Genomic DNA, 11,513 nt, shown 5'->3' on the forward strand with positions numbered 1-11,513 from the left:
AATTTATACAAAACAATTTTGATCATATATTAAATGGTAGAGTCTATCATAAATATACAGTTTCACTCTGATTGCTTATCTATATTTTATGTGCTTGATTTTTATAGTCCATTCCCGTAAATTGATTGAACTCATAACATTTCTTATCTTTATTTATGAGAGGGTAATTTTGGTGAAAATTGGGCCGAGCTATGAGATGGGCCTAAAGGCCCAGCGTACGAAGGATTGGGTAAATAGGCCGAAAAGTTACTCCGGCCCAAGAGAGATAAAGTTACTTCGGCCCAAGAGAGATGAAGTTACTCCGGCCCAAGAAGTGTAAAGGTTACGTCGGTCCAGAAGCAACTTGTAGTTAGGCCGGTCTTAGAGTTAGTTCGGTCATGACGTATTATGGTTAGAACGGTCTGAACCTTGCTACTCGGTAGCTCGGTCTAAACATACCATGGTTTGGACATGAAAGAACCGAGATAGGGAGTAAAAAAGAAAGAACCGAACTAAGGATAGTTCGGCCTACTCTGTGGCTCAGCATAGCCAGTTGTATTTCGGTCATATGGTAGTTCGGCCATGGTAAAAACCATCCCACTTGGTTTAAGCAGTGGGGGTGTTAAGGGATAAGCATTATCCTACAGGAGTATGAATCCTAGAAGGACTCTACATGAAGGAATAGAAGTCCTACTAGGATTATGCTACGCGAAACCTATAAAAGCTCACAAACATCACCTTGGGAGAGGTAACACACAATTTTGCTTTCTGAATACGCAGAGCTTTGTCTATTTGTCAAGTTTGCTGACTTAGGCATCGGAGAGGTTTCCGGCACACACCCTATAGCGATCCCGGGTTTACCCTTGTTGTACAGTGATCCGGACTTGTGTCTGTGGATGTTGGTAGTTGATTATTATCTTGTTTACATCCTTTTACTTCGTATTTGAGTTATAGGATGTGTTGGGCAGGTTTGTTACAGGTTGGTTGAGTTTAGAAACCAAAACTAGTTGCCCAGATTTTGACCTGTCCGCTCGAGCGGGGGTTTTGGCGCTCGAGCTGGAATTGCACCCATCCAGTATTTCCTGTGCAGTGTTGGACGCTCGAGCGTGGTATTGGCTGCTCGAGCGGGGTTGTATGAGTGCCGCTCGAGCGGGGAGTTGGAAGCTCGAGCGGAGACCTGGTTCTGTAAAAGTTCTGGGAGTGTGTATCCGCCGCTCGAGCGGGATTGTTGAAGCTCGAGCGGGAGTCTGTGAGTGACGCTCGAGCGGGGTGTTTGACGCTCGAGCGGGTCGACTGGGTTTAAGTTCCGTGTTTTGACTTTTCAAATCACTTTTTCACTTTCTCTTCTCTCTCCTACTTTTCCAAAAACACCACTGTTGAGCCTCTCATTCTAGAACTCTACCTTCTCTCTAGGTTTTGATCTAGTAGGAGTGATTTGCTCATCTTTGGCCTTTACAAAAAAAGTTGTTGATCGTCGAGGGCTACATTTTAATCTGAAAATTTCGAGATTTGGAGCACGTTGGGTTTTGTCATCTTCTCCCTTGGGGCTCCGAATTTGAGGTAGGGATATCCTACTCCTCTCTATGGATTTTGTCTTTAAATTTTGGTATTTGGAGATGTTGGGGTTGGTTTGGTAATTTTGTGAAAGTTTGGGGCTTTTGTGTTATTTTACAAAAGTTGGGGTTTTATTTATAATAAACCTAGATGTATGTTTGGTATAGAGAAATGGAATAAATGTTGAATCATTGATGAAAATGGGACCTAAGGGTTGAAATGGTAATTACGGAAAATGACCTAATTACATTATTTGATTAATTGGGATAATTAATTGTGAGAAATGAGGAAATGAAATGGAATTGTTGAGATTGGGAGTGCATGGGGTTAAAAGGTGTAGTTGGTTTGTTTATCACACACCGAATTGAAATGTTGATTGAGTATCCATTAGTGCATTTATTTTCTGTTTAGAAATAATTGCTTTGGGCTATCGGTGGAGGATAGTCGTGATTGTTGTAGACAATGCATGATGATTAGGCAAACGAAAACTAATCAATGGAATGTGTCATAGAATTTGACGGTTGATAGAATACATTAACTGTATGTATTGAGTGATTGTATATAGAACCAATGTGTTTGTATACGTTATGTGTAGAGGAGGAGATGGGGGATGTACTCCGCGGTTTAGGGGAAGATGGGGGATGTACCTCTAAACCGGATAGCGTTGGGAGGAGATAAGGGATGAACTCCGTAGATACAGCTCATATGCTTGTCTAGAGAAGTGAAGATAGAGCTCTTATGCTTATCTTTGTGAAGTGTGGATATAGCTTATATGCTTATCTGTGAATGTGGGATATTGTAGTTATACATATCTGTTGAGAATGTGGATATAGCTTATATGCTTATCTGTGAATGTGGGATATAGTTTTTATACATATCTGTTGAGATGATGATAGAGCTAATATGCTTATCTGTTGAAAAAAGGAAAATGAAAAGTAACTTGGACTCATAAGTCGTATGACATAAATATGTGATTTATGTGAATGTATCAGTGTTGGCCATCTATCAATTGCTAATCTTTTAGTCATTGTTCATGGTTGGTTTAGTGTATTTCTACTGGGCTGTGGCTCACCCTATATGGGAATATTATTTTCAGGTACAGGCAGCATGCCACCTCCAAGGACATAGCTTGGGAGGCTAGAGGCGGACATACTTTTATCGTTTTATTTTTGATGTATTACATGTAAATTCAAGCCAAGGGCTAAATATGTAAATGAGTTAGTACTCTTTTGTTGTAACCAAGTGTTAACTTGGAAAGCTGTAAGCCCGTAGGGCATTTTGCTTTTGTTGTTAACATGTAATACTTTTGTAATGAAACTCTGATGAATGTAAGGTTGTGGGACTTTTATATATCAATGCATATTTATTTGATGGGTTTAATGTAGTTTTTTTTTTAGGGCGTTACACACCCGCCGGCTAGCTCACATTTGTGTTTTCAGGTGATAAAGCGACGTCGTACGGAGGAGCGCAGACTTGGTCAACAGGATTATACGAGGAGGTTTATTTCTTTCCCGTACAATTGGCGCCGTCTGTGAGAAAAACAGACAGAACAAAACCTCTTGATTAAAGCTTCTCCTCTTTTCAAACAATGGCACACATTGAAGAATTGCCGCAGTCCGCCGTCGACGGGCTAACTCCAGATGGGGGCGCAAGGCGTGAAGGATTACCTTCTGTTCCTCCCATGGCGGACTTGGAGTCCCAGAGACATAACCCCAGGAGAGATACTAGAGGAAGACAGACTCACAGCCCCGTCAATCTCATTCTCAAAGTCCTGACAGGCAAAGGCGGAGGGTTGATCCTCAAGTTTTGGAGGACCGCGTGAAGGAGCAAGATGAATTAATAAGAAAGATGGCGGCGGACATGGAGGCCCTGAAACGCCAGATGAAGAGAAAAGAAGTGGCGACAGGAAAGGGGCACAAAAACAAGACGCCCCCTCGTCACTCAGAAAATCATAGTAGAAATACCACACCCTCGCAAGGAGAAAGCAGAAGCCTCAGGACAGGTGATACTCAATCCTGGTCTTCCAGAACTCGTCACTCCAGGTCTGAGATGACGAGATCCGAAAGATCATACACTGAAGGAAGCACATATTGGCCCTTACATACGCACCAAACCAGATCTAGACAAACGGAGTTGCCCAGGTCATCTGACTTACGAACCGTGCTCGAAGAAAAAGCACGATGCAAGGAGGATGCCAGGGTACAGGATCCGCACAGAGTTTCTGTCTTACAGTGGTTGGCTCCTCGGACGCATGGAAGCGTCGAGGTTGGAATGCCAATACCGCGCCCTGCCTATGAACCAACAGACAAAGCATTAGCAAGACTGCAAACTTCACCGTTTGTTCCGGCGATTGAAAACGCGCCCCTACCATCAGGCTTCCTTCAGCCCAAATTCACTACATATGAGGGAAAGACGGATCCCTACTCACACTTGAGCCACTTTCGACAGGTCATGGCTGTGTACAGGCGAAACGAGGCCTTAATGTGTATACTCTTCCCGTCAAGCCTTGGCGACCTAGGCTTGACTTGGTTTGAGAAACTCCCAGAGGGCAGCATAGCCTCCTGGGCACAATTGGCAGAAGCGTTCGTAACACGGTTCCGAACAAATACTAAAACCCCGGTGGAGATCGACCAGCTACTCTCCATCGACATGGGCGATAAAGAGACCCTAAGATCTTACAATAGTCGCTACTGGGAGACATTCAATCAGATTAGGGACTGCCCCACCAATCTCGCCATTGCGCAGTATAAAAGAGGCATTCCAATCGAAAACAGACTAAGGGACTCAATCACCATGACGCCACCCCTTACCATGGAAGCCCTGATGGAAAGAGTACATCAGCACATCAGGGTAGAAGAGGATGGCGCACGTGCCAAAACGAAATCTGGTGCGACCACAGTACCAGAAAAGAAGACCTCAGCAAAGGTCAACACGGTAGATCGAAGTAACAGAAACGGACGTGGCAGACGAGATAACGGAGAAGACCCGGATAAAAGATGGTTAAGAATCCGCACTGCCATAACCACGGTGTTCAAGAAACCAATATATCGGATTCTTAGTGAAATAAGAGATGAGCCTTTCGTCAAGTGGCCAGCCAAATTAGGGGAAGCGCAGAAGGACTATGACGAAAGATCATGGTGCACCTTCCATAAAGAAAAAGGACACCGCACTGAGAATTGCACACCATTGAGACAACACCTGGAAGAGTTGGTGGCAGCAGGCCACTTGGACAAGTACATTGAAGAAGGGACGCAACCAGCCCCCCAGGATCATAATAACCCCAACGGGATGCCAGTCGACGCCCCACCTCAAGGCGTTATCAATGTGATACATGGAGTCTTTGAACTTGAGCGTGTATGCGAGCTCAGAGGATCAATCAAAAAGGCTGAACATTTAAGAGAGGTGCTAAGTGCCCAACCTGCCACAAAGAAAGGGAAGACAGAGGCAACAAATGTCATGTCTTTTTCAGATAAAGACTTAGAACGGATATATTGCCCACACAATGATGCCCTGGTCGTCACTCTCCGAGTCAAGGATTTTGACGTCAAGCGAATTCTGATTGACTAGGGTAGTTCATGTGAAATCATGCACTACGAAACATTTAAACAACTGAAGCTACAAGACAAAGACTTGGCGCCTGCTGTATCTCCCCTAATTGGATTCAACTCCATGCCAGAATGGCCCGTCGGCAAGATAATTCTTCCAGTTAAAGCAGGAAGCGTGACGAAACAAGTGAAGTTCTGGGTATTGAAGGTCCCCTCCACTTACAACATCATCTTGGGTAGAACATGGCTGCATGCCATGCGTTCCGTGGTGTCATCCTACCACCAAGTAATGCGGTTCCCCAACGACACCGGTATAATTGAAGAAGTCTATGGAGATCAGATCATGTCAAAGCAATGTTTCGCCACGGTGAATGGCAGCCGCGCTGCCAAAGGATACGTTCATTCGGTGGAAGAACCTGAAAGTAATGAACTATTCGCGGATGTCGGCAAAGAGGCTGATCAGAAAGCAGTGAAGGACTTAGTGGAGGTAAAAATAGATGAAAAGAACCCGGATAAGTTCTTTTTGCTCAGTTCGTCGTTGTCCAGCACTGAGAGATTAGAGGTCTTAGAATTTTTGACCTCTAACATCGAAGTGTTCGCCTGGACACCTTACGACATGTCAGGCATTGATTCAAACTTCATCAGTCACCAACTTAATATCCACCCATCCGCCAGACCAATCATCCAACGAACACGCAGATCGGCACTCCACCATGCCGAAATAGTGGCGGAAGAAGTAGGTAACCTGCTGGAGGCAGGAGCAATTAGAGAGGTGCACTACCCAAAATGGATCTCCAACACGGTCATAGTGCCAAAGAAGAATGGCAAATGGCGTGTCTGCGTCGACTACAAAACAGTCAACAAGGCATGCCCAAAAGATAGCTTTCCTCTACCACGGATAGATCAACTGGTGGACCTAACAGCGGGGCACAACCGACTTAGCTTTCTGGATGCATACAGAGGCTACCACCAAATCGCCATGCATGAGCCAGATCAGGAGGTCACATCTTTTACAACTCCAAGAGGACTATACTGTTACAAGGTCATGCCCTTTGGCCTGAAGAACGCAGGGGCAACATTCCAACGGATGGTCACCAAGATGTTTGAACCATTGTTAGGCAGAACAATGGAGGCTTACATCGACGACATGGTGGTCAAGAGCAAGGATGAGAATGACCATCTTAAGGACCTAGGCGAGATGTTTGAGATCCTGAAGAAGCACAAATTACGCCTCAATGCGTCCAAATGTGCATTCGGAGTAGGATCTGGCAAATTCCTGGGCTTCCTTGTGACCAACCGAGGCATAGAAGCAGACCCCTCTCAGATCAAAGCAATCCAGGATCTGGAGAGACCAGACTTCGTCGCAGAGTTTACTCCTGGAAGTCATCATATCTGCCCAGTCGACCTAACTGACACCACCGAATTAGGGATGGAAGTTGACGCCGGAATAGCGCGACCCCTAATAGAAGGTACTCAGTCAGACTCCAAGGCAGACCAGACTAAAGACAGCAAGGCAGAAGCTACACCAAACCAAGGCTCTCCAACAAAAAAAGACTTGGTACAATCAGATAGCGAGGGGCAGACAGCAAGCATGGACCTTGAAGAAAGCACCAGCAACATTCTTGACCCCACGACATCATCTGACCCCTCCACTTGCTGGAAGTTGTTCGTTGGTGAGATATGGAAGCTCTTTGTGGATGGAGCATCCAACCGGTATGGTGCAGGACTCGACATAGTCCTCATCTCACCAGACGGCCTGGTTATAGAGCAAGCAATCAACCTTGGCTTCCCAACATCAAACAATGAAGCGGAGTACGAAGCGCTTCTCGCAGGACTCAAATCAGCATACTACATGAAGGCAACCGAATTAATGGTTTACAGCGACTCACAGGTGGTGGTAAACCAAATTTCTGGCGATTATGAAGCAAAGGATGATAGGATGGCCAAGTACCAAGAGTTGGTCAGAACAGAGATCAAGAAATTTGAAGTAGTAATGATAGAACAAATTGGCAGGGAGGAAAACAGCAGAGCAGACGAACTAGCAGGCTTCGCCTCAATGGCAGACTCCTCCATACCTCATCCACTACTAATCGACTACCTACCTAGACCAAGCATAGAAGACCCCGAAGCAGAAGAGGTATGTTGCGCAGAACTAGGTCCCTCTTGGATGGATCCCATAATCCTGTTTTTAAAAGACGGCATCCTACCAGAAGAGAAAAAAGAAGCCAACAGAATAAGAGCGAAATCACAGCGATTTTTGGCTCTCCCCATCCTTGGCATTATACAAGAAGTCTTTCTCAGGACCTTACCTAAAGTGTGTTCATCCCAGCAAAGTGGAAGCATTCTTGTTTGAAATACACGAAGGGGTGTGCGGAAGCCATCAAGGAGGAATATCGCTAGCTTACAGGGCCATTTCGCAAGGATACTGGTGGCCATACATGCAGGCAGACTCAGAGAAATATGTAAAGAAGTGCGAGAAATGCCAGAAATTCGCACACCAAATACATCAACCAGCTAGAGAACTCCTACCATTAACTAGCCCATGGCCTTTCGCAATGTGGGGCTTGGACATAGTAGGACCACTTCCAACAGCACCCGGCAACAGGAAGTTCTTTCTCGCAGCAACAGACTACTTCACAAAGTGGGTGGAAGCAGAAGCATTGGCATCAATCAAAGAAAAAGATGTGAAGAAGTTCATTTGGCAGAATATCATCACTCGGTTTGGCATACCAAAAGCCCTAATCTCAGACAATGGCACTCAGTTCGACGGCAGAATCTTCAGAAGCTTTTGTGAAGAGTACAAGATAGAGTTCTACAATTCTACACCGGCATATCCTCAAGCAAATGGCCAAGCAGAAGCATCAAATAAAGTCGTCTTAGATGGATTGAAGAAAAGGTTAGAGAAGGCAAAAGGCAAGTGGGCGAACGAACTTCCTCATGTTTTATGGGCTTACCACACCACACTGCGACGATCAACAGGAGAAACACCATTCTCCTTAGCCTATGGAATAGAAGCAGTAATCCCACTGGAAATTGGCCTCCCCACAATTCGAAACGAAAATTTTGACCCCGACTTAAATGGAAAGGCCATAACATTTGAGCTCGACCTCGCCGAAGAAAGAAGAGAAAAGGCACTAGTCCACATTGCCTCATACTAACAAGAATTATCCAGAAAATACAACAAAACGGTGCATCCTAGACAATTCAAGATTGGAGATTGGGTACTGCGCAAAGTGATGGGAAACACCTTGATACCAGGAGATGGCAAGTTAGGGCCAAACTGGAAAGGTCCTTACAAAGTGGTTGGGTTAGCAGGCAAAGGGGCATACCACTTAGAAGACAAGAACGACAAAGCAATCCCTAGGCCATGGAACACGGCCAATCTCAAGTTATTTTATTTTTAGCTTTTTTCTCTTTCAAACATATGTAATTTTTTCTTTCCTCAATAAAACAATCGATTCTTTTCAGCATGAGTTGTTCTCTGTAAAAGTTAGCTTTAGTGAAGTTAGGAATATTGCAAACACCATTTTTCTAAGTTGGCTGGAAAAACTAACTTAGAGGTTGGCTGGATTAAACCAATACCCTTCCTAAGCCCAGGATAAGGATCCAGGCTGCAGGACATTTGGTCGGAATAACCAAACATTTTTCTAAGTTGGCTGGAAAAACTAACTTAGAGGTTGGCTGGATTAAACGAACACCCTTTCTAAGCCCAGGATAAGGATCTAGGCTGCAGGACGTTTGGTCGGAATAACCAAACATTTTTCTAAGTTGGCTGGAAAAACTAACTTAGAGGTTGGCTGGATTAAACCAACACTCTTTCTAAGCCCAAGATAAGGATCCAGGCTGCAGGACGTTTGGTCGGAATAACCAAACATTTTTCTAAGTTGGCTGGAAAAACTAACTTAGAGGTTGGCTGGATTAAACCAACACCCTTCCTAAGCCCAGGATAAGGATCCAGGCTGCAGGACGTTTGGTCGGAATAACCAAAAAATTTTCTAAGTTGGCTGGAAAAACTAACTTAGAGGTTGGTTGGATTAAACCAACTCTTTGGACTCCTCAGCCGAAGTATGGGTTTGGCTGAAGAGTGGTTGGCTGGATTAAACCAACTCTTTGTTCTCTTCAACCGAAGTATGAGTATGGCCGAAGAGTGGTTGGCTGGATTAAACCAACTCATTGGACTCTTCAGCCGAAGTATGGGTATGGCTGAAGAGTGGTTGGCTGGATTAAACCAACTCTTTGTACTCTTCAGCCGAAGTAAGGGTATGGCTGAAGAGTGGTTGGTTGGATTAAACCAACTCTGAGTACTCCTTAGCCGAAGTAATTATGTCAGCTAAGGAGTGGTTGGCTGGTAAGCATAGTTAGTTTAACCAGCTAAAACCGAGATAACAGTTGAAACTAACAAAGATCGTGGAAAAATCATAACAAGTACCAAAACGTACACATCAACCGAAGTAAGAGTCAATGAAAATTTTCATTCATCAGGAAGCAAGTACAAAGGAGGGGCCGTAGCCCGGTTACAAAAGTAAAAAAGGTAGCAAAAAAAGAAAATGTACAAAATCAAGGGCAAAGATCATCAATTTCGGCATCAAACGCAGCATCGGCATCAACATGAAGATCGGTTTCAGGCAGGAGCTCGTTCTCGGTCACAAGGGTGGTTTTGGTCGGAACCATGGTTTCACCTGGTTGTTCAATAGTCAGGTCTTCCACCGTGGGCTTCAGCCGAACTGACGGGTCCGCATTGACAACCGGAGTATCCTCAGAGGCAGAGTCTTCGTCAGAATCTGAGCCCTCAAGAAATTTCTGCTGAATGGCATCGGCATACTCCACTAGGGAGCTCGATATGAAGTAGGCTGGAGGGTTGAAGACCTCGGTCTGTGGATCGTGACCAAGCTTCCCAACAGCTGCCCTCCAGCAGCACTTAAAGAAGAGCTCCTTGGCGGCTTCGCACTGCTGGGTACAAGCATCCTCTGCCTTCTTGAAGCCTCGCTTTTCGGCTCCTTTTGCGCTCTCCTTCAGCTGGGTTATCTCGATATCTTTCTTCTTTTCAAGCTTCACCAGCTCGCGCAGATACTTATCCTTTAGCACAATGGCAGGCTTCTACTTTTCTGCTTCGGCCGAACTAACCAGTCCGGCCAGTCGGCCGTTCTCAGCTCGAAGCTCGGCCATTTGCTTCCTGGCCTCCTCTAGCTCGGCCGTCTTCACTTCGGCTTCTGCCACGGCTTGCCTTGTTGTTTTCCTGAGCTCTAACACTTTCCTGTGAGCGATGTTGTTTTTCTGAATGGCTTGACAAAACAAAGACTTCCCTTTAGCCGAAGTAAAAGTTGAAAAAAACTAGACAGAAAAACGGACGGAGCTGCTTACCAGGATCATCAATTTTGTTAAAGACCGGATGGCCTTCAGTTCGGTGTTTAGTTGCTTTTGGTGGTGCTCCATATCTTTGGGGAGGCACACACTCTTGGCCAGGTTGAAGGCCAACTGGTGGTCCTTATCAGCAACAACCGAGTCAGAGTCTTAGATATCTCGGTTGTTGAAGGTAAGTTTTGGTGCCCAGTTGCTGGTAGTTCGGTCAGAAGGCTCCAGTTGGGGGCTAGGTGGAGTGCTCGGTGGAAGAACAGTTTCGTCTTCATCAACCAAGCGTTGTTCAGTTTCTGTAGTCCGGGCGCGCTTGGTTCGGTGGGATGAGGACGGTTGTTGCGTAGGAAGCGGCACCACCGCTTCTTGGGTTTGACTTGCTAGTGGTACTTCGGCCCTGTTGGTCTCGGTCAATAGGGACCTTACTCTGTTCTTTTTGGCCATCTCCTCTTCAGCAGTTAGTGGAATTAGTCTGATTTGTGGTAAGGTTGGGTCCGGCTCTGGGGCGTCTTCAAGAAGAAAATCAGTCACTCTGGCTTTTCGGCGACCACTATATCTGTAGGTCGGCTCGAACTTCAGCAATTTGGCCCAACTACGTTCTGGATACCGTAGTGCGGCGCGCAAAGTGGCTAGGTTTGGGTAGCTGTATAAAGAGTGAAGGTGGGCAGAATTTGCGAAAAAAGACAACTGTTAGTCCGGTTGATACATTAAAAAACCGAAATATAAAAAAGCAAGCAAAAAAAACCGAAGTAAATTTACCGGGCTCTCCTTTTTTCCAATTTATACGTCGGCCAGGAATCTGGGCTTGATGATCCTCAAAATTCCCAGATACCCAGAAAAAGTCGTCGTCGTTCAAGTCTTTATCCGGTGTATGTTTTATTATCTTCTCTCGGCGGCGACGTATTCTTAAATAATAGACTCACCCATCTTCTTTTGAACCAATGGAGTATTGGTGGAAGATTTCGGCTAGGCCAAGGTTTAGACCGGCTTGGCAGTTCAGTTCGGCTATTCCCATTATGATGCGGTAGGAATTGGTGGATAGTTGGGTTGGGCATAATCTGATTTGCCTAAGAAACTCACAAA

This window comes from Camellia sinensis, chromosome 8 (genome assembly GCF_055761805.1).
Source record: "Camellia sinensis isolate YWXY chromosome 8, ASM5576180v1, whole genome shotgun sequence".
Classification (NCBI taxonomy): Eukaryota; Viridiplantae; Streptophyta; class Magnoliopsida; order Ericales; family Theaceae; genus Camellia; species Camellia sinensis.